General features: G+C 46.5%; 1 protein-coding gene and 1 long non-coding RNA gene across 6 annotated transcripts in view; one reads left to right on the plus strand and one right to left on the minus strand.

The window, feature by feature from the left end:
* The window catches only part of PTK2B (protein tyrosine kinase 2 beta), a 126,737-nt gene that overhangs the window by 79,665 nt on the left and 22,744 nt on the right, over positions 1-24,328 (minus strand). The window lies entirely within an intron of this gene.
* LOC111092288 lies at positions 20,421-24,315 on the plus strand. Of its 2 annotated transcripts, XR_005378642.1 has the most exons (5): positions 20,421-20,450; positions 21,584-21,657; positions 22,064-22,203; positions 23,911-24,005; positions 24,196-24,315. It is a non-coding gene; the product is annotated as an uncharacterized LOC111092288 (long non-coding RNA). The 2 variants fall into 2 exon arrangements; XR_005378641.1 differs by lacking the exon at positions 23,911-24,005 and having other exon boundaries at positions 24,196-24,314.

Below are 24,328 nucleotides of genomic sequence, written 5' to 3' on the forward strand. Positions count from 1 at the left end.
CATTTCAACGACAGGGACTTGTTCTTATCAAAGACAACTCATTTGTTCCATTTCTGGACCATTTTTAGTATCAGAGAGTCTCTTCCTATGATGTGGTAAAAAGGAGTCTTTCTACAACTGCTGTTGGCAGGTGCTAGTCCTGCCTCCGGAGCTGCCAGGCATGAGCTGCAACCCCCTCACCCCTGCTTTGCACAGCCAGTCCTGGTTCTAAACACTAGACTGCAGAGAAACATGATAATTTGAGGTGGGATGGGGTGTTCCTAGATCATTCCATACCAGGAGACCACCTGCTGTTCACACACGTTTTAATGCCAACTTCAAGGAACCCATATTAGTCAGTTTGGATGAACTAGGCTGCCATCAGTGATGGCAACTGGACATCTCCAGAGGCTACTCAGTCTTCCAACAGGGGCACTGGGTGGGGGGCAGTCAAGCCTCCCTGGGCCTGCCTAGGCCTACCTGGCCCTGAAGCTCCCCTCTCTCTGGGTCTAGTCTTAGGTTCTTAGGACTTTAGAGCTGCATATAGGCTTTGAAGGTACATCCCCCAACATGCTCTCCCCTAGTCTTGCAATCATAGATGTGGCTCCTGACTGGTCACTCAGTCTACTCTGAATCCTGGTCCCTGCTCATCCCTGCGCCGAGCTGGCAACCACAGCCCCCTTGGTCCCTACAGCACCAGCTGAGCAGACTAACCTCCCACTCTTGGGTTCTATTCTTGGTTGTCAACATCACCATCAGTATCGCCATCATCAAGTGTCTAATTGCACATGGCTGTGTGCCAGGTGAGGGCAATGAAGAACCCAGAGCATGGGCTGCCCTGCTTGCTGCCCTGGCCCATGGCCTTGCTGGAAACAAACAGGTCACATGGGCAGAAGACTGCACCAGACACAGATGGACATGGTACACTTGGTAGGTGTAGGGTTCACTGAAGGTGGGGAGCAGTGCCAAGTGTGTCACTTAGAGTGGGGGAAAGGAGACCCATGAGGGGAGGTGTACATGACACAGAGCAAAGAACACAGCTCCACCAGGCAGGCTTCCAGGCTTTGCATGTTCAAGTCCTAATCCCCAGGACCTCAGAACTGACTGCATTTGGAGATAGGGCCTTTAAGGAGGTGATTAAGGTAAAATGAGGCCATTAGGGTGGGCCCTAATTCAATCTGGTGTCCTTATAAAAAGAAGAGACCTGGACTCACAAAGAAACGTCAGCTGCAAACAGAGAAAGGACTGTGTGAGGACACAGTGAGAAGACCACCATCCGCAAGCCAAGAGAGAGGCCTCGCGAGAAACCCACCCTGTTGACACCTTGATCTTGAACTTCCAGCTTCCAGAACAGCAAGAAATAAAGGTCTGCTGTTTAAGTCACCGAGGCTGTGGTGTCTTGTGAGCACAGCTTGAGCAGCCTGACATAGGCAGGAGATCTGGGTTCTAGTTCCCACATCTCCCCTACCTGGTAGCTGTAAACTCTGAGAAGTCATTTTTACTCCACTACCTTCCTGGTGCAGTGCTCATCATCCCTCTGCAGGGACCAGGCTAGAGGATCAGAATGGTGTAGGATTTAATGTTGGAGGGGGGTCTAGGAGATCACCTGGTCTGGTGGTTTCCAAACCCCGGATGCTTCTCAGGGGTATGCAAATACAGGAGGCCTACTCAAGATCTACTCATCAGAATAAATGGTCGGGGGTGGGGACAATGGAATGGGAATCCTTATTTTAACAGGAAGGATGTTATACTTCAGGTTGAGAACGAATGCATCACAGTCGATGAAGCTGATGCCAGGGAGGGAAATGAGCTGCTCAAGTCAGGTGCTTGGGCATCTGGGACATAGGTGAGGTTTCCTCCCCCAGGCTGCTTCTGGCTCTAAGTGTTGTTTGCGCATCCAGGGCAGGATGGGGGGAACCGGGAGAGCTGTCCTGGCAGGGCCTACACTGCTCATCCACTCCCACTGCCCTGGGAACCCCAGTGCTGCAGGCTAGAGGCACTTCCTAGTCCATGTCATACTGTCCTGGACGCTCACAATGAAGACTCTGTGTGTTCCTTCCAGCCCCTTTCCCCTCATAGGACAGTCACTCTCAACTAACCCCGAGACTGCGACCAAGTCACTTCACCTCTTTGAGCCTAGAGTCCCTCCTGTACAGTGAGAGAGAAAGGCTGGACTCTCAGGTTGCTTCTGGCCAGATGTGCTGACCATAGCATCTTGGGGCTGGATGGCCACGGAGACATCTTCCTGGCACACCTGGAGAAATGGATCCCCCTCAGGACATCTGGGCAGGGCCCTGTCATAACCATGTTTTCTAGTTTCTATGCTTAGCACTTTGACCTGTGGGGCCTTGCTGGTGACCCTGGAGGGACTGGAGAGCATGACTTTCATATGTAAACCAACCAATCTGAGCCCCCAGAACCCCCGATCACCTCCTTTTTTTTGGAGTCTCACTCTTTGGGCTACCCACCACCTGCTCTAATCACCCCAGGGCCAGGTACCAGACTACTAGGGACAGCCTCTGTGCCCCAGAGCCTGCCAAATGATCCCAACTGGCTAATTCTAGACCTGCCTTCCCTGTTTCAACATCCCTGCCCAAGGAAACCACACTAGAAGCTCTTGGCCACATTTTGCCCCTCTCCCTGGGCTTCCTGACCTACACTGGAGCTTCTCCATGTGGTCCTGCTTGGCACACTCTGCCTCCTGTTTCTTGGGGCTTGTGAGTATAAACTTCTTTCATGAATCATTTCTGTGTCTGTGTGTCTTATCAAACAAATCCTTCTTTTTTTTATAAATTTATTTATCGGTGTTCAATTTGCCAACAGATAGAATAACACCCAGTGCTCATCCCGTCAAGTGCCCACCTTCAAATAAATCCTTCTTAACACAAATCCTGCATCTCCTCAAATCAGGCCTACCATGTCCTTTACCTCTTGGCCCCTGAGCAACCTCTTCTGGGGTCACATCTCCCTCTGTCTATCTCCCAGTGTGATGTACAAACATTTTCATTGTCTCTGTGTACCACCCATAAAAAAAGGTTTGGAACCTCTGACCCAGTCAACTTGCAGTCCGACAATGGAATGCCTCTCTTAGTTCTCATGACCCCCTCAGCCATGGGGCCTTACTGTCTTATGCACTAGGCTTTTCTACTTCTAAGGAGCTAGAGAAGTCTGCATTGTGCTCACCACAAACCTGACTTCCTCCAGCTGTTGGTCTCTGGTTGGACTCTAGCCTCTGGGGACATTCAGAATGAACTCAATCCCAGTTCAATATGACAACCCTTCAGCTATTTCAAAGCAGTTCTTGGTTCCCTTAGAGCATTTCTTCTCCTGTCTAAATACCTCAGCTCCTTTCTTGTGCCCCAGAAAGTGAGAATCAGGCTTTTCATGATTCCATGGCTCTGGAAGATTGATCACATTTTAAGGCCCATCTCTGAGGGTCAGACTTGAAGGAGAAGATAGGACCCTGATCTAAAAGGATGCCTCACCTCCATGTGACCACTTCCAGTTTTTCATGAGATTTTGAATGGGAAATCTCTAATTTTTAAATGTTGGTACAAACTTATAAAACATGATAGGTACATGGAGCTGCTGGTCCTCTTCCAGACACTCACCCAAGGCTAATTCCTCCAACAGCTTGACTACTCCCTAGTTGGAGGTGATGGAGTTTTCCTACTACTATTCATGGTGCCTCTGCTGATAGTTTCCATGTGAGAGTGGACACCTGATCCCCACATGCCCACTTATTTCCTGAGAAGCTAGACATTCAAATTTTTAATGTGAACTCTTTAAATGTTGTCATAAATCTACAAAACATAGTATAAACTAACAAAAACATGTCTTTGGAATGCCTTGAGCCCTGGGACAAATAGTTTGCATCTCGTCACAAGTGCCAACCCCAGCCAGGATTACTCTTCCCTTAGGGACAGGGTGGTTGCTCAACTACCCACCCCAACCACCAAGGGCTTTCTCAGTTCTGGCATTCTCTGACTATGGCTCCTTGTGCTGGTTAATTTTATGTATCACTTAGGTTGGGTTATGGGGTATCCATATTAGGTCAAAGATTATTCTGGGTGTTTCTAGGTGTTTTGGATTAGATTAATATTTGAATCAGTACACTGAGTGGAGCAGATTGCTCTCTTTAATGTAGGTGGGCCTCATCCAATCAGGGGAAGGTCTACTAGAACAAAAAGGCTCACCTTCTTCTGAACATGAGAGAACTGTTCTTGCCTGACACCCTCTCAAGAGTGGCATTGACAGTTCCCTCCCTCTTGAACTCAGATTAAAACTTGAGCTCTTCCTGTTTTGGGCCTGTTGGCCTTCATCCTGAAACTCTCCCATGGGCTCTCGTGGGTCTCCAGCTTGCTGTTGTGGATCCATATATACTATTGGTTCTATTTCTTTGGGAGACTAACACACTCTCCTTAACCAAAGGAGAGCTATAAATTTGAGGAAGAAACTAAACATTATATCAAATGAAAACACTTTTTCTTGTTCTCTGCCTGACCATTTAGATCATATTTCCAGTGCTGAATACAATAACTACCATTTATCAAGCACTTTTGGTGTTTCAAGCATGGTGTTAAGTTACATATCTGTAAGAGTTTACAGGAGTACTTGGGTGGCTCATTCTGTTAAATGTCTGCCTTCAGCTCAGGTCATGATCTCAAGGTCCTGGGATTGAGCCCAGTATTGGGGTCTCTGCTAAATGGGGTGTTCTGCTTGTCCCTCACCCTGTGCCCCTCACTCCAACTTGTTCTCTCCCTCTCTCTTGCTCTGCTCTCCCTCTCTCAAACAAATAAAATCTTTAAATAAAAGAAAAAGAATTTATGTATATGTATAAATTAACATAAATTTTACAAATATATAAAATATATTTATAAATATAAACATAAAATATATTTATTTATATATTACATACAAATATTTATATATTATACAGTAATATATAAATATATATGCTTTTATATATTATATCTATAAAACATATATAAATTTATAAATATATAAGAATGTAAACATCTATACAACATAAACATATATATTAATAAATACATATAAAGTAATATATTTTTATATATTTATAAATATTTATGATGTTTATATATTTATATAGATTTATAAATATGTATTTATAAGAATTTATATATACATACTTTTTTTTCTCTTATAGTCAACATAAGACCCTGTACCCTTACCAGACATGAGACCAGACAGAAGACATGAGTGTCATGAGGACAGAGGCCTTCCCACCACTGTAGCTTGACCCAGGACCAGTACTCACAAGGAGGAGCTGCTCAATAAATTATGCATTGATTTAAGGAATTGATTATTTTTTTTAAAATAGGTACTATTAATATCCCCTTATTACACATGAGGAAATGGAATCTCAAAGGCACTAACTAAATCAGCAGCCCAAGGTCACAGGAGTAAGAAATGGAGTTGGGCCACAAGCCTAAGTTCACTTCAGTTTGAAACTCCCCTTCTTGGTCCTCTGCCCCTTTCTGCTGCACATGGAAGAGCCAGGACCCTCTCCATTGCCTGACCTTGACACTCATACCTCCAGCTCTCTCACCCAGCAGAGATGTCCAGAGCAGAGCTCCTTCCTGGTCCTAAATAGTCTCCCAAAGACAGAATTAGGTAACAGGTCACCCACCCCCACACTGGCAGCTCTGCTACCAAGCCGTTCACTGAGGTTTTTAAAGACTAATTTGAGAGTCTAGCCACAGCTTCATCTTTAAAAATAAAGACAAAAGCAAGAGAGGAAACCCACTACAGCCATCTTGGTTCACCCCGTTTTCCTCAGAGCTGCTTCAGGTAACAGGGGAAACCGGCTGGTCCCGCACATAGGCTGAGAGGTCAGTATAACAGACGTGAAGCTGACGGCTCTTGGCCCCAATGGAAAGAACTTTCTGAGGAAACGTGCACAAATTGCAGACTACTACCTCCTTACACCCTGCCTCTGTAACCCCATGTGGGTCAAACCACACAGCAGGTTGACAGATAAAAGCAGTGAAGGAAGGGTTCCAAAGAGACCAAAACAATCATGTGGGCAATCATGGGAACCCACTTGGGGTGGAAGGCAAAATGAGGGACCATTAGTAGCTTGACGTCGAATGGGGCCACATACACAAGTCTCTTCATCTGCTCCTTAATGAGCAGACCCTCCCACACCCAAGTATCTGGAAAACATCCCTGATTGCCTTGCTCCCACACGGAAGCCATTTCAGTCCAAAAATACACATCTGTTTTGTCTAAAACAAACAATAGTCTGATTTCTCTTTCTGTCCTTGAAGCATCAGGCTCCCATTTCAGTGATTGTCGTACAATACGACCATTCTGGTCATGACATAGTAAAGGTGCGAGGAAAGCTGCATAGTCAAAATGTTTCAGCTCCTTCCTTACCTGCCAGGAGCTCTGAGACCCCAAGCAGAGCACTTCCTCCAGTGCGGATCTTGGTTGCTCCATCCAAACCCTCACTTGGGGCTAGACCAGCTCTTACATTCTCTGATGCAAATCCTTAATACATGAACTCTGTGTTGCTTGACATTGAGTTCTTTGAAGGCCCTGGAGCCCCTGAGCCTAGCACAGGGACCGGCCAGAACAGGGGCCCCTATGTGCTTGGTGACGGGGGGATCTCATGATTACAAGATGGCAGCAGGGGAGCCACTGGTCAGGGAGTGAAGGGGAAGGGCCTCAGGGCAAGGCCTTCTAGAAGAGGGAAGTGGAGGTTGGAAAACATTGAGAAGAGGGCGGGCATAAAGAGAAGATATTCCTTTCTTCTTTTATCCCAATATCACAGCTCTGTTTATTCTGAGAAGCAACCAGCTGCAGCTCCAAAATAGATATGCTGAGAACCGCCTCTAATGACAGAGAGTGCTTCTGCAGGAACCAAGGTTAGAACAGCCCTTGCCAAGGGACAGGAGCAGAGAAGAGCCTAGAAGGGAGACACTCCTGGGGGCCTTTCTCCTCTCGCCCTGCCAGTTCCCTTCCTCCATCTTCCCAGCCTGAGGCAGTTGGTGGGTCTTTCTAGAGTCCCCAGGACATAATACGGAGCTGGCTGGCTGCAGAGTAGAGCATGGCCCCTCAGTCACTTGCAGCCTCAGTGACAACGTTCAGCTCTTCCCTGAAGCAGGTTCCATGGCCGGGTCTGACAAATGGCTTTCTTCTCCTCAGACCTGAGTAGCCTTTCCCAGCAGCCTTTCAGTGTACAGGAGCGATAATGAGACAACCCAACAGAACCAGTGTTTGTGAAGCATGCTGCGTTAACAGTTTGTGTGAATGCAGGTGCAGTCACAAAGAAAAAAAAATGCACCAGATAAAGTTAAGCCAGGAGGCAGACTTTATCCAGTACTATTGCAATAGGGGAGGGAGTTTAACCTCATCTCTGGATGTAGCAGGGCCAGCTGGGGGTTTATAGCCAATGGGCAAGGTAAGGGGATAAGCAGATGGAAAATCATCCAGAGGAACTTGGTTAGGTGTCAGGGATGGGGGGCTCCCACGGAATGAAGCATGGCAGGCCAAGGATGAGTGGCTAAGGGTAAAGCCCAGCTGAGAAGAGGGCTCAGTGGGAGGGAAGCAGAGAGATCAGTCGTTTGGGGGAAAAGCTGTTCCCATTCCTTATCTCCCTTGGAAACAAGCCAACATAGGCATCAGTCCTCATGAAAACCACCAGTATGAGATGATGGTCTCCAGCTCCCTACACCCAGTAACAAGAACAGTATGGGTTTGGATCCACAGAAAGGCCAATCCCACCCACTGGGGAGGCCCAACCTGAGCCTGAATCCACCATGTCCCATTCAGCAGGACCTGCTTTAGTCCCCCAGCTCCACATGAGAAGTCAACAAGACCCTGCTGAGAGATTCCCCACCAATGCCTTGTATGCTCGTTGCAGGGGCAAGTGTCTCTGCCTAGCTGGATATCTGGTTGAGAAGGGACACCTGGACAAGCCCAGACACTCACATGGTTGATTCTTTCAGCCCCTTACCATCTCTGCCTTCCAGGACACATGCTCTGGACTCTCTAACAGGTCAGAATTATAGGTCCCCCATCAGCCTCCCTATGCTTCTGACAGAGTCTCTCAGAGAAGCCTGGGTCACTCCCAAGGCCTACAAGGGCCTTTGGGCTCAGGCACACAGGATAAAGGGCCCCTGATGTTATTTCCAAATGAGTCCATTCATGAAGACACTCTGTGTATGTGTTTTTAAAATTATTAGCTGGTGAAAATATTTAAAATACATCATGATATTTGTCACCTTATTTTGATATTCCTTCTTTTTTAATCCAGAGGGCTTCCAATCTTGTTTTCAGGGAACTTCTACCCCTTTGAACTGAGGATTCAAATGCCAGTAAGCTGCCATCTAGCCTCTCCTTCCCTCTTCTGTGCACCCAGTGTTACTAAAAGTAGCAACCCAGTCCCCTTGGCACAGTCCCTGAGCTCACTTCCTGCCCGGCAACATCCTCTCCTCTCTTCTCCACACACACACACACACACACACACACACACCCATGAACAAAAAAGACCCCCTGATGGACCCAAACTGGCAGGACCCAAACTGGCAGGACCACTTCCCAGCCTCTGTTGTACATGCTCAGAAGTTTCAAATGGGACTTCCTGCCACCCTCGGGGATACAGACTCAGTCAAAGCTATTTGCATATTGCAAAGGATGACCTGCAGAGGAACCCCCTGCTCAGGAACTGTCTCCTCAGGAGTGAGATTAGGTAACAGAGGGAGAAATGCAGGAGGTTAGAAGTCTCTGCCTGCCCTGAACTTGGCCTACAATGAATGAACCCTGTAGGATTTCTGGCAGGCCCCGGTCTAGGCAGTAGAAAGACTTCCTCAACTTAACCAGGCAAAGGCTGGCCTGCCACCTCAAGTCCCGGAGCACCCAAATCTAGAAGCTGGATATTGCCTGCTGAGACTGTACCTTTTACTATGAAACAAACTAGATTAGCAGAAAACATTGCGGTGCTAGGAAGGAGGAGGGATGGGAATTAGTCCAAAGCCCTGGAAAAACGTAAACAGCCTCTCCCCCAGGGGGGAGGTGAGAACACTTGAGATGGTAGGGCTGTTATTACAAAATACATTGGCTAGGTGGCTTATACATAATAGACACTACTTTCTCACAGTCTAAAGGCTAGGGGTCTGAGATTGGGGTGCCGGAAAGGTCAGATGAGGGCCCTCTTCCAGGGTACAGTTTCCTTCTTGTGTCCTCTGTGAGGGAGGGGAGCCCACTAGGGTCTCTTTCATAAGAGCACTGGTCTCATTCATTAGGGCTTTGTTTTTGTGACCTAATAACCTTTCAAAGGCTCCCACCTCCTAACACCATCACCTTGGGAGGCAGGATTTCAGCATATGAATTTGTAGGGGGGGGGGTACACATTCAGATTGTGGCAGATGGAGAGATTTAAGGGGGTGGGAGGCGCTGAGAGGGTGCCTGTCCTCAGGGAGGCTGCACTAATTCTAGGGTCAGGGATGGAATAGAGTACCCGGAGATCTTCTAGAATATGATTTGGATAATCCTTAAGACTCAAGTTCCTAGTCTTGACCTGCCTCTTTGGGTTTCATATTTCCCGCAGATCGCAGATTGTAGGAAGTGGAATGTCAGGTGGGTCACTGTCTTATTTGAAAAAGCATCTGAGAAGCTTCGTTGGAATGTTTGGAATGAGGCAGCATAAAGAAGAGATGTGGTAGGTGTTGCCAGGGGTGATGGCCAGAGTTCTCATATTCCTGGGGCAGTATCAACGGAGAATACTATAAAAACATAAGGCATGTTTGGGGTGGTTGTTTGGAATGGAGCCCTTCTCTCTGGACTCTGCAGTCTTTCATTTCTGTATCCCGTATCTTAGTCCTCCAGGGGGTCATTTTGTGGCCTTTGACAGAAAGTAGATTTCCAACCATTTGGCCCAACGATCCCCATTATGAGGGGCATTTCCTGCCTCCCTAATTTTCAGATGTGTGCTTTTTGCCTTCTAGGAGACGTAGGCTTTTAGTAATGATAACTTTAAAATAATAGACATCTAGGGCACCTGGGTGACTCAGTTGGTTAAGTGTCTGCCTTCGACTCAGGTCATGATCCTGGGGTCCTGGGATGGAGCCCCACATCAGGCTCCCTGCTCAGCAGGTAGTCTGCTTCTCTCTCTCCCTCTTCCTGTACTCTCTCTGTCTCTCAAATAAATAATATCTTATACAATACAATACAATACAATAATAGACATCTCTCAGGACTTTTTAATGTACTAGCCACAAAGACTAACTTAATTCTCAAAACAAAACAGAAAGGTCAGTCCTATTATTCTCCTGCCATGCTACACATGAGGGAACTAAGGCATACAGAAGTTAACATAACTCTCTCAATGTCAGAGTTAGGAAATGGCACATCTGTCATCAACCAGTACTTCCTTAACCAGCACACCACACCATCTTTCACGGAAACATATAGGACTTTTTCAGATTGTGGGGAAAAGCAGCCAGGGCTTTGGCAGGTCCCTCTTCTTTCGAAATTGTTTTTTTTTTTCTTCCCCCCATAGAAAGCATGTGCTTCATCACGCCCGCCTCGGGTTAAGTTATGTCAGCTACTTTTCCAGGGTCTCCTTCTGTCCTCCCTCAGCCTGAGGCTGAGGTACAAGGACAGTGATCATTATCAGTCAACAAACATCAGTGAGTACCGCCAACTGGGCAGACAGGACAAAGAATCCAAAGGTGAGCAAAGTCTGAGGCAGGAACGTAAGGACCTAGTTGGACAGGCAGATGCGTCCATAGATGAATTCCACAGGGCAGAGTGTGGTGAGTGCCACAGGAGAGGCACAAATCAAATTACACACATGGGAGCAGTCGGAGAGAAAGGAGTACCCTCATCTGATTGGGGAGGGCAGCACGGATGTTTGGATAGGTTTGTAAGGGGGAGGTGGGCAGGGAGTGTCTCAGCAAAATTGAGAGGGAACGTGGGCAAACAGGTAAAAAGTGAAGTGAAGTCTTGCCCAGGATAGGAGGTTACAATAAAGGGGAGATAGGGGCGTCTGGGTGGCTCAGTGGTTGAACGTCTGCCTTCTGCTCAGGTCGTGATCCTGGGCTCCTGGGATGGAGTCCTGCATCGGGTTCTCCACAGGAAGCCTGCTTCTCCCTCTGCCTATGTCTTTGCCTCTCTGTCTGTGTCTCTCATGAATAAATAAAATTTTAAAAAATAAATAAAAAAAAATACAGAGGAGACAAAGGGAGATGTCTGAGATAGAATCCACAGGAATTGGTAGCCGCTGGAGGGGGATCCCATGTCACCTACAACCTTCTCCAGTCAACTGGAGCCTGGTGAGGCTCTTCATCAAGTAGGAGGATTAAAAAGTTGGGCTGGAAAGTTCTATTTGGGATTGGGCCCATCCCCGGATGGGTAGAGAAAGTGGGAGGGCTAATCATGCTTGCTTAATAGGAGCTCAAGAATCTATGGGTGCAGTTCTGTTTGGTGCCTGAGGCATAGAATGTAATGACTCTCATCTCCATGTCCCCCTATGTCTGCCTATCTAAGGCTCCTTTTTGCAAAGCCCACTTCCAGGTGCATCTGTGTCATAAAGCTTTCCTTCCTTGCCTATTGTAAGCATGCTATGCTCACTCTTTTGGACCGTAGGCTCCTTGTAAACTGGGAAAATACCTTTTTTTTTTTTAAGATTTTTTTTATTTATTCATGAGAGACAGAGAGAGAGAGAGAGGCAGAGACACAGGCAGAGGGGGAAGCAGGCTCCATGCGGAAGCCTGATGTGGGACTCAATCCCAGGACCCAGGGACCACGCCCTGAGCCAAAGGCAGACGCTCAACCACTGAGCCACCCAGGTTCCCAGGAAAATACCTTTAATGCACTTTTCACCTGAGTATGTATTTAGCATGGGACTAGAATATAAGGAGTTGGCCGTCATTCACCCAGGAGTATGGAATCGAATGGTCCCGGTCCAGTCCCCCAGCACACACGCTCTGTGGGGACATGGGGCCCCCTCCTTGCATGCCTGTGGGATGTCCCTTGCTCCTGGTGGAGGAGGTATGACATAGCTCTGTCCCTTACTAGAGCATCACAGAACACAGTACTCAAGAGAAGGAAATGAAGGACTCCATAAAAATCTGCTTTGGGCTCCTTTTCCTGCTTCTCTTCATTCTAGGACCGCACCCCCACTTTATACATGCCTCATGATGTAAATGGTATACGTCATCCTTGTAAGGGAGAGCAATAACTCCTTGTAAGGAGCTAATGATTTCTCTAGGATGGATATCATCTAAGGAAGGATCAGGGGAGAATGATCAGAGGAAGCAATCATAGGCATATTCCAGACCACTGGTACTAGACATCTCAACACCAAGATGCCCAGGCTCCAAGGGCACCTGAGCCCTTGTCCTTGTTCTAACTGGTTCTGGATGCCTGAGAGAGCATGTACACCAGCCTGCAATCCTCAAGAAAAACCCCAGACCCTGAACAAAGACGAGACTCCCTCCTTTTCTTTCTGAGTCTCCCAGACACTCTGTCCCAGCGCTCTCTCTCCTTTCAGCCAACTCTGCCTTCACCTCCTGCTGGCTCGCATTTAATTTCTATCCTGTGCACAGCACACCCAGGGATCCTCTTGGCTGGTTCTGCGGGAACCCCTGTGGGTCCTCGGACCTGGCCAGCCAGCATCAGTTCCAGGTATTCTGAGCCTTTGCTTCTTTCTCTGTAAAATGGGACAACGATGGGCAGCTGTTTGAGTTGCCTGAAGGATTCAGCTTGAAGGCACCCAGGCACTCCATGGCCGGGAACAGGAAGGCAGGCTCCAGGCCTAATCTTAGCCCTGCAGTGGTCTGGTTATTTCCTTACTTCCTCCTCTGCAGCACGAGGGAGAGTAATCTTGACCCACAGGACCGGGGGTGGGTGAGATGACCATTAAGAATCCACAGAAACATGTAACAGAAACACTTTCCTTAGTGGCTGTACCAGCTCAGCACGTGGTAGACCTTTCTGGGGCTGCTTCTTTTTTTATTTTTAAAGATTTTCTTTTTAAGTAATCTCACAACCCCAAGATCAAGAGTCAGCACACTCTTCTGACTGGGCCAGCCAGGGGTCCCTTTGGGGCTTCTGCCAAAAGCCATCACACAGTCCACTCCAGGCACAGAGCTCACCTCTGTCTTGCTCAGGGAGGGTCTGTGATGAGAAAGATGAAGGTGTGCTCCGGGAGCATCGTGGAGTTAGGAGAGAGGGCAGCGTTAGCTGGGAATCAGAAACTCCACAGGCTTAGTTTGTGTGGGAAGAGCCGTCAGAGGCCAGGTGGTCCAGACTTCAGTGCTCTGCAGGAGAGGCCCTCTCGGCCACCTTTCCCCTGGATTCTTCTAGTAATAAGGCACTTGCTGTCTCAAAATGCTAGCAGCCTGTTCCATTGCTCAGAGCTCCAATGATAAGAAGGCCTTCTTTTATATTCAGCCCAAATACACTTCTCTGTGACTTCCTGGGACTGCCTTCTGGACACACATGTTACAAAACACATCTCTCTTTCACCTAAGAGCCCATCAGCGTGAGAAACTGCTTCTCTGCTCCTTCTGGTTTTCTTTACTCTAAACTACTCAGTTCTTCAAATAGTTCTCCCAAGAGAAGATCTTCAGATCCCTCAATCCCCTTGAGACTTTTAGCAAGGTCCGTCCCACTGGTTGAAGATGGTGCCCTCAGAGTGGCATCCAAGACCACAGAAGTACCATGGCCTGATGGAATGAGCTGTCTCTTCTCCCAGTCCCTACCCCAATAGGGAGACTCTTCTCTCAGGGCCAGAGGGATACTCTGTACTTTCTCTCATTTTCCACCACGAAGGGACCAGGAGTGATCTCCTTGGATGAGCTGCCTTGAGAGCTGATATAACAAGGATTCCCAGCCAAACTCTGGCCATGTGGGCATCGTGGGTGTGCTCTGTCACAAAGAAGTGGGTCAGTGCTGGCACAGCAGTGACATGCCAACATTTACTGAACCTCATTTCCATCTAGTGGTTCTAGATTTCACATGCAAATAGCTCTGCCTGCCACTGGCTCTCGTTCTGGTCTGACAGAGAAGCCCTGACCTGGATGGCAGCGACGGCCTCACGATGTGGGGCCCTCCTGCCCAATCCCAGGGCTCAGCTTCCACCCACCGGTCTCCCCAGGAAGGGGCAGGCTGCTGCAAAGGGGTGACCTGTAAGGCCAAAGCATCTCATGGAAGCATTGATGGGGGGAAGGTGAGGCGAGAGCAGAACAGTTTTGGGGGGCAGGGGAGGAGTGGCAGTAAACAGGATGAAATGGACAGTCTAAGGCCCCAGCTCCTCCCAAATTCCTAAGTGAATACACAGAAAGCCTCCCTCGAGGGTGATAAATGCATCCCATCAATAAATCCCTAATAGGATGGTGAGGTGGGCTTCAGGGTTTCGGTGCTTTTTCAATCTGACTTAGAGCAATCGCAGGGCAGGAGGGGGAGCCCTGGAAGTCTAGGTCTCACCAGCATAAGGAAATGACACATACCTGCCATACTGACAGGGAGCCGGAGGGTGAATCACGCCCAGGAAGTGGAGAGGAGAGATCAGGTTGGCCCGGAGGAGGGAGGGAGAGGGGAGGAGGGACGAGCCCCTGGGAATTACAGGCTCCCAGCACTGCCACAGGCTCTACCTTTTCCACTCCCACTGGCCCTGCCTCAGGGATGATGAACCGGGTCAACGAATGGATAGGAGATTCTAGGAGATTCGGGGCCTGACCTGGATTAGAACAGGCCTACCACGGATTGGATAGCAATTCGTATCCATAAAAGGAAGTTCCAAAGGGAGATCTGGGCATCTCCTCCCCTCCACCCTGATCCTGGCAGGCGAGTGAACACCAAAAACACAAAAAGATGCACACTCAACTTCTTGTTTTGTGAGCAGAGATTGCATTTTCTTACCACAACTGGGCAGAGCTGGCTGTGGAGATGGATGTGAGGAGGAGAAAGATTCCCGAGGGAGGGTGTTGGATCGTGGGTGTTATCAGTGGCAGGAAGTAAGGGGTGGGGAGGTGAGCGGGAAGGCTCCTCCGAAGCCCAGGGTAGCTGAGTATAGAGGCGCTGCAGAGCTGTAGCTCTTTGGGAACCCTGGAAAAACAGGGCAGCTGGGCCCTCATGAGCACCCCATGCCCCCTGGGGAGCCCATCTTGGATCCCAGAGATAGAAGGGTCCTTCCAGCTCCCTTAGAGCAACCTTCTAATTTTCCAGAGCAGATGCCCCTTATGCAAGGTCCCACCAGGCAGTCAGAGAGAGAGCTAGCGCCCTGCATCTCCCAGCCCAGGGTTCTTTTCCTTTAAAAAGCCAAATCCTCATCACCTTTCCCTTCATCACTCCACTGACTATTTGAATGACCAAAAGTTGTATTTAGAGAATAATGAGGGGCCCTTTCTTCCTGATTATCATCTGGAAGAAGAAATTCCCCTCTCTAGACCCAGAGGGCAAAAGAAATACAGTTCTGACCTTTTTGTCCCTCCTTCCTGCTAGTCAAAATATACCAGGTGCAATGGTCTTCACACAAGTTTTTCACATCCTTTTTTTTTCTTCATAGTGCATAGCGCTTTAGGGCATCCAGCCAGGGGAAATCCTGCCCCTGACACCCACCCCCACATTTACCCCTGCCTCTGTAGCCTGTACCTATAGGTTTAATCACCCTGAGCTCCTGCCACTCGGTCAGGAAGAAAGTTGGCTCCCAGGTCATCAGGCTCATACAGCAATGGTGGGGGTTAGGGAGAGTCCTGGGGACAACCCTGCCCCTGGTAATGAGCTCCTCCTTTAGGCTGTCCTCTGGTTTTCATGATATCTTGACTTCTTCTTTCCTTACTGATGGCTGAGTTAGGTCCTGCTTGAAGCATCTACCGCCTTACAACAGTGTGCCTTTCCTTAGCAGCATTTGCCAGAATTGCAAATTTACGTTTATTCATTAGACCACTGGACACAAGTTGGTCTCTCTCTTTGGATGCTAAGTTCTGGGAGGGCAGGGAAGATGGAGTTTCTTTACTCAGCACTGTGAGATTCTCACCCTAGAATCTAGCCGACTCGATGACATTGGCTGATTGATAAAATAAAAGTGATCTTCCACCTGTGTGGAAACGTGTGGTTTATAGTAACCGTGAGAAATTGACCTAATGTGGCTGAGGCCCATCCCACTCCAAACGTCTAGAAATGCTGGGTAAGTCGTAACAAAAATAATTGCAATTACACCAGAGCTGGAAAGAGGAAATTTGCAGGTATTAGAAAAGAGAGGGGTCTCACATCTAGAGCACTGAGTGGAAATTAAGGTTATGGACACCTTGGGAGCTGGGGCTGTGGGTTGATGCATGCGTGGGTAGTGTCATCCAGCTGCAGATCCTCAAGAAGCAGGGACTCAGCACAGAGAATGAACAGCTGCCTTGATGATGTGATTATGAGAAGGGCACCAGAAACACTGCTCACCAGCCTTCGGAGGTGAGAAAGCTTGACGTCCACCAGGGCCCAGTTTAAAAAAAGAAAGAAATTAAAAACCTAAACCTGTGCCATTCTACATATGTGGGATGGGAAGCGTAACCCTAGCAATTAAAATAAAAACAAATCCAGAAGTGGTAACAAGTGATTCAGATTTTTCCTCTGAAAAAGCACAACTCCGCACAACACTTGCTTAATCAGAAGAAGTACAGGGGACCCCCTTCCCCCCCTCATGTACACACACACACAATTCAAAATGATAAACCACTCAGGTAGGCAATCATCACTGAGGGAAGCTCAGCAGATGGAAATTATAGACTAGACAATCAAGAACTGAAGTTAATAGAAAAATGCAGGACTAGGGCACCTGGGTGGTTCAGTGGTTGACAGTCTGCCTTTGGCTCAGGTCATGATTGCGGGGTCCTAGGATGGAGTCCCACATCAGGATCCCCACAGGGAGCCTGCTTCGCCCTCTGCCTATGTCTCTGCCTCTCTCTGTGTCTCTCATGAATAAATAAATAAAAATTTTTTAAAAAGGAAAAAAAGAAAAATCCAGGACTACAGGAAGTATATCTGAAATATTCAAATAGAGAAAAAAATATTATGAGAAGTCCAAGTTAATGATCCTCATGGGTACATGGGGGAGGAGAATGTTGAAAAGTTGGTAACATGAAAACACGAGCTAACAGTAGTTTGGAAAACAGAAGGAAAAAGATTACGGTCAGAGCCTCATAAGGTCTTTCCACTTAGACAGAAGAGCAACAATATTGACCATGGGAGATTTTCAAGTCATGTGCCAAAAATGAGCAAAATAATTAAAATAATAGAATTGTAATATATAACTTCTCAGTCAGGAGGGCGAAAAGAAGGAAATAAAAGAAACACAGTCAATCTCCTGAGAAGCAATAAGGTAGGAAAAAAGGCAAATATGAAATAATATAGCAGAAATGTCTTAATAAATAAAGAGGTCTTAATAAATTTTAAAAAGCTTGAATTGACTGTTAAAAGACAAAGGATCTCAGGCTCAATTTTTTTGAAAATCGAGCTCTCTGTAGTTCATAAAAGACAAACCTAAAACATTAAGACATAGAAAAGTTGAAAATAAGGGGGTAGAAAAGTATCAGCCAGACAATCACTAAATGAAGAGAGAGTTGATGCAGAGATCTAAGGCAACAAACTCAATTTGAAAAAAAATAAAAACATGATTATAGGGAATTGACTTTAAAAGGGATAAATTGGCCAAGAAGATATAATAATAAGTAACCAAAATGCAAAGAATTCAAAATATAAAGCAAAATATTAACGGAAGTAAAAAAAAAGAAGTTTCTATTTCCCAACTTCACTTGGGCCTGCACACTACAGAATTGTAGAGTGCATTCAATTCAACAGAACCTTCGAGACTGAGCTATGCCTACAGCCCTGTGCGGCCCTGGTGGGACTCAGATGGCTGTAAGCCATCTATATAGAGGCGGGTAAAGAGGGAGGACAGGGAGAACTAATGGAAAAACTCAACACCCACTACATTTAAGACCTTGTGCTAGGCACTTACGCACCATCTTATGCAACCTCACGGAAATCCAAAGAGGTTGGAATAGTAACTGTAATTTACAGAAAAGAACCTAAAAGTCAAAGACATTTAGGAATTTTCCAGAGGTCACAAGACTAGTGAGCAATAGCGAATGAACTCAGACCATCCAAGGTAATCTCCGTGAAGTCAGGGACTGTTTTTCTCCCTGTCCTCTCGGTCTGTGAAACTAGGGACTAGCATAGATTAGACACTTGATAAATGCCCACTGCTATAGACTGAATGTTTGAGTTCCACCCTCCTCCAATTTGTATGTTGAAATCTTAACCCCCAACATGGAGGCATTATGAGGTGAGGCCTTTGGGAGGTGATCAGGTCATGAAGGTGGAACCCTCATGAACGAAGTTAGCATTCTTAGAGACAAGACCCCAGAGAGCACCCCTTCCACCAAGTGAGGATGCAGCCAAAGATGACAGTCTATGAACCAGGAAGAAACCTTTCCCCAGATGTAGAATCTGCTGGCACCTTGTTCTTGGATTTCCAGCCTCCAGAACTGTGAGAGATAAATGTCTGTTGTTTAAGCCATGTGTCTGGCATTTTTGTTACAGCAACCCAAAGACATCTGCTGACTAAGTGACTGAATTCAGATACTCCCGGCCTGTGCCATTCCCATCGCGCCAAAGCACCTACTCCACCATCACCCTTAATCTTGGAGTCTCTTCACTCCACCCAAAGCTCCCCTCCAATAAAGGCTCCTCCTTTCTCCAGCCTGTTCACTGGCCAGTGCCCCTTCCTTATCTAGAGTTGACAAAGGAGAGAGAAGAAAGCCAGGTTCCCACAACATATCCAGGTTGTCTCGCAAGCACAATTTCCTCACAGGCTGGTGGTTGAGAAGAAATGTTCCTGATGGTCGCTGAGGGAGAAGGCAGGCCCAGGTGGCCCAAAGCACTGGAGATTTGGGGGAGAATCCTCTGACATCAGGGACTACCATCACTTCCCTATACTGCATGGTCATTAGCAGGTGTCTAGAATGCAGGGGGCAACTGAGATATTTAAACACCAATTGAAATTGACCTGAAACTATTGGGTGGTGAAACAATTCTTGGGGACAAAAAAGTGTCATCAGATGGAGGAGTTTTTTTCTGTTGCGATTTTAACTTTTTATTTTGAAATAATTATAAACTCATAGGAAGTTGCGAAAATGGCACACAGAGTGCCTGTACTCTTGACCCATCTTCCCGTAGTGGTGCAGGAAACTGACATTGCTATAATACTGTGATGAGACGACAGACCTAATTCCATTTTCACCACCTTTAACATGGATTTGTGTGTGTGTGTGTGTGTGTGTGTGTGTGTAGTCCCATGCCATCTTATCTCATATATATGGTTGCATAACTACCTCCACATCCAAGACACAGAATAGTTTCATCACAATGAAAGAACCCCCTTGATGGTCACACTTGCCCCATCTCTGCAACTACTTATGTGTCCCTCATCTCTATAATTTTAAGAATGTTACTTAATAAATGGAAGGATTTGAGACTGACTTTTTTCCTGACCCACAATGCCCTTGAGATCCATCCACCCACAGTCTATTCCTTTTCAATGCTGAGTAATATTTCATTGTATGGATATACCAGTTCCCAGTGGAGGATGCTGGGTTGTTTCCAGTTTCTGGCTGTTGGTTGTAGCTCTTTCACAAGAGGGTGGCTAGACCCTTCAGAATTCCTGGTGAACAGCCACGCTCTATCTCCACTTTCAGTGACGTGCCTGCCCAGACTGGGGAAACAATTGCACTCCAGGAATTGGCTTTTCAGCCATGGCTCACTTCTACTGGTCCTTCAAGTTTTAAGTGGAACATCACCTTTTCTGAGAAGTTTTTGTGTTGATAACCATCTCCTGGGGCAGGCTCTGACATCTCTCCATAATCCCTGATGTGTCCTTTGCCTCTGTATCCTCAGCTCTGGCTCAGGATCAGTATGCTTAAGAGGCAACATCGAATCAGTCCCATGGTTTCTTTCTTTCTTTCTTTCTTTCTTTCTTTCTTTCTTTCTTTCTTTCTTTCTTTCTTTCTTTCTTTCTTTCTTTCTTTCTTTCTTTCTTTCTTTCTTTCTCTTTCTTTCTTTCTTTCTTTCTTTTTTCTTAAGATTTTATGTATTTATTTGAGAGAGAGAGAGAGAGAGAGGGAGCATGAGTGGGGTGAGAGGCAGAGAGAGAAGGATATTCCCCACTGAGCAGGGAGCTCGTTATGGGACTTGATCCCAGGACCTCAGGGTCATGACCTGAGCAGATGCTTAACCCCCCCACCCTGCCCCCGGCCACCCAGGTGGCCCTGTCTTTTCTTTCTTCACAACCATCCTCATTTTCTAAAGCAGGCCATCCCTCTCTGTGATTACAACACATTCCTGAAGCAATGTCATAAAGGAGGATGGTCATCGCCTGGTGGACCATATTTCTTACTCAAGCACTGTTTTAACCATAATAAAGATAATGCCACCAGGAGGGCCCTCAGGTACTTCCAAGATTTTGCTATTAGAGATAATACTGTAATGGGCATCTTCATATGTAAGGACATTTCTGAATATCTGATTGTGTCATAAGAGACAGTCCTAGAAGTAGAATGACTGAGTTAAAAGGCATAAGATCTTTGATATTTCTCAGTACGTGCTGCCAAGTTGCTTTCCAGAAAGGTGGCTGTACTAGTTTCTTACTGCTGCTGTGACAAATGACCACAGAACTGAGTGGCTTAAAACAACACAAATGTATCATATAGTTCAGGAGATCAGAAGGACTGAAATTAAGGTACCAGCGGGGCTGTGTTCTTTCTGGACTCTCTAGAGAATCCTTTTCCTTGTCTTTTCCAGCTTCTAGAAGCTTTTTGCATTCATGAGCTCCTGGTCTCTTCTTCCATCTTTAAAGTCAGCAGAATATTTAACTCTCTCTCTGTCTCTCTGACTTCTGCTTCTCTTGTCACTTTTCCTTCTGTTGCCACACCACTTTCCCAGATAATCTGGCATATCTCCCTCTCTCAAGACCCTTACCTTAATCACATCTACAACGTCTCCTTCACCCTGTAAGTTAATAGCCACAGATTTTTGGAAGAAGACAGATACATCTCTGAAAGGCCATTATTGGGCACCCACCTGCCAAGTATTAAAGGACTGAAATGCTTTTTGAACAAACGTATCACCTGAAGAGTTAAGAGGGAGAATAAAAATATAGGCATTTACCCTAAGAACACCATTCACTCAAGACAAAACGGCAAGGCAGGCTTTCGATTGTAGGCACATGCAGTTCAATAAAAATACCATTCTTGAAAATCAGGGATGATTCTGTGGGAAGATTGCCACTGATGTTGACATGGCGTCTCAGCCCAGGAAAGAAAGAACAACCAACAACCCATGAACTGGTCTGTTAAATCCTATAAGCAGGACAGCATGACCAGGAAGTCAAGCTCAGTTATCTCTTTCACATATTAACTGTTATCAAACAGTCCAGCAGTATGGAAATGATTTATTGATGTGTAATTCATGACCTTGCCGCTTGCTCTTTCTGCAAAGTTTTATTTAGTTCTAGCCATAACATAATTATGCCTCATCAATTTCCAAGCACTGCAGATGCCACCATTTCCCTCTTTTTCTCAAGTTTAACAGTCCTCCCAACAGGCACACCTGCTAGCCACAGAGCACAAGCTGCTACAGGACCAAAGCTTGCAAATGGTAAGCAGGGGCCCTTGATGGTTTGGTCTGCCTGCAACTCCTACTCCTCCTCTTCAGAGAATTTCACTCGCTGTCTTTGCAGGGAACTACTCCTTCTTCCACAGCAACTGAGTCATTCTAGTGGGGACTGCCCATTGTGGTAGACCACCTCTTCTACCTTTTCCCCCTGCTCTGGACCACAGCATGGAACATATTACTCAAGCTGGGGCAAACATGGCATCCCACCTTCTTGGCCTGGGTTGGGGGTGATGGGTCCAGAAATAGACATATGGTCTTAGCCAAATGAATCTGAGTTTTGGGGCATTTTTTAAACATTAGCCTAGGGAAACACGCTTTGTCCTGTGGTAAGAAGGCTGTAGGTGAGAGCCTGGAAACAATCAACACCTATGTTCCCTGCATTTTGCAGAAGTTGTTTTGGAAGAATGAAGTCAACATGCAGTGAGGGCCAGAAAGACAGAAGGGAAGACCCGGGGACAGTTGGCCATGTCTAAGATCCCAGTTCCATTTGTTCCTGAGTTGAGCTGCTTCCCAATCTTACTCATATGGGTATGTGAGCCAGTGTATCCCCTATTTGGCTTTCTGTCATTGACAAAAAGGGTGACACTTTCCTCTCTTGATTTCATTCTCAATAGTAGGCTCTTTTCTGCTGATGCTCTTTATTTCTCTGCTCTGGAGAAACATCTTCCAAAGCCACTCTTAGTCAGGTCTAAGTGACTGAAGTTTTAATGAATGGGTGCTCCCATTCATCCTTAGGCAGATGAACAGTGGGAAATCATGTCCACCTCCCACCCCCCAGGAGCCTCCTGTCCCCCAGAACAATCCTATCACTAAGGTGCCTCATTTGTTCCAGCATTGGTCTTAGTCTGATCTGCCATCATAGGGTAGATACAGGGATGTATTGTGGTAACCAAAGTATGATTGCACGCACACATGAGTGTGTGTAGGGGTGTGTGTGTGTGTGTGTGTGTGTGTGTATCCCTATAGCAGTGGGAACGGGAGGGAAAATGAGGGAGAGAGAGCACTTGTGAGTGAATGAGTTAGAAGCTCTGTTACTCGTGAGCATAGGTCAACGTGTACAACTAGGCCAAACTGGGTCCTTCCTATCTCATGAGATGAAAAGAGAATGAGGGAGAAAAATCCTACAGCGGATTGGCAAGCAACAGGCACTGCATCTGAGGTGTTGTGGCAAAGACACTACTTTCTTGGACAGGGCATGCCATCCTCCAGACTAAGGGTAACTCACTGGCCTGATGTGGTGGCTCTCCCTCCACCTGCCCCATTGCATTTATCTTCTGCATCTTATAGAACACAGCCTCCAACATCAATGACCCCATTGACATGTAGCCCATAGCAAATTTGTGCTATAGACCTCTAGGCCTCTTCTCTAGTGCTAAATAAGTATATTTTGGAATTAAATCCCACTTAATCTTGAGTCTAGATTGGTAATCCCATGAGCATGCAGTTCTCTGCTTCTCTATCTCCTTGAGGTGACTGTGGGGAAAGAGACCCAATTCTTCTTATTCAATACTTTCTGTTATTCTTGTTATAGAAAATGCTGGGGGCATTTTACTATCTCTTTGAATAATGTGCATCAAAATAATGTGTATCCAAATAAGTTAAAGTTCTTATCTTGTTGTTTAAGCCAAAACCAATTCACAAGTGTGGGCTGGCCCAGATGATCCATCCCCTATACACACGAAGTATACAATATTCTTGCTCTAACAAGCATTTAGAGGAGGAGAGGCCTCTCCTGTCTTTTGTTTTTGTTGTACACAGGAACACATTCTGACCTTTACTTGGCATTCTGTGTTTCATGCATATGCTGGAGACCACAGACTCCATTGATGAGTAGGTGGGAGAAAAAACACTTTGGCAGTTTGTCAAGATTAGTGTATGGCACTTTTTAAAAAAGAATGGGGCAGTGAGAAGCCTCCACCCATATTAATTGGTGAGCATGTTGCAAGCTGGGAAGGGTCAGGAATCTCAGTGCTGAGCAGAGGGAGCGTGGTCAGCCAGGGGGAGGTAGGCAGCTGGACCAGTGGGGCCCCAAGCAGGCCCCCTGAGTCACCCATGATGGGCACAGCAGAGCACTGCTGTCAGCTCCCTGCCCAGGGGAAGTGGGCCCCAAACAGCATACTGAGTCATATTTATTGAAGAGACCACAAGAACAAAAGCTGTACACAGGAGCCTCTGCGGGGGATGGCATTCACACTGCTTTTACCACTCCATTAACAGCATTTCTCTTTCCTCCAGTGGATGGGCTACGTGGGATGTGGGTTAAGAAAATCAAACAGAGGTTCCATTTTCACATTATTCTTCAGCGGGCGGTTTTAACTCTGTAGAATCAGGTGTGTTTTGAGAGATTTACTTACAATTGACATTTTATTTTTAACATTCCCCATAGAATAAGTCTAGGTTTAATTGAGAGAAAATTGTTCATGAAATTATCCTGGTAATTGTAAAATACTGATAATTTAAAGTTAAATTTTAAATGGTGAAGACTGATAAACAGCATGATTTGCATTCTTATTGCAAAAGATCTTTTCAGAAACCTAATCCTAGCCTCAGAAGCAATGCCCCAGGACAGGCAGAGGACAAAAAGTCAATGGATTTGGGAGCAAGTCAAGTTCTGCCGCTACAGGGCTACAGGACCTCAGGCTAGTCACCTTTT

Source organism: Canis lupus, chromosome 25, assembly GCF_011100685.1.
Source record: "Canis lupus familiaris isolate Mischka breed German Shepherd chromosome 25, alternate assembly UU_Cfam_GSD_1.0, whole genome shotgun sequence".
NCBI classification, from domain to species: Eukaryota; Metazoa; Chordata; class Mammalia; order Carnivora; family Canidae; genus Canis; species Canis lupus.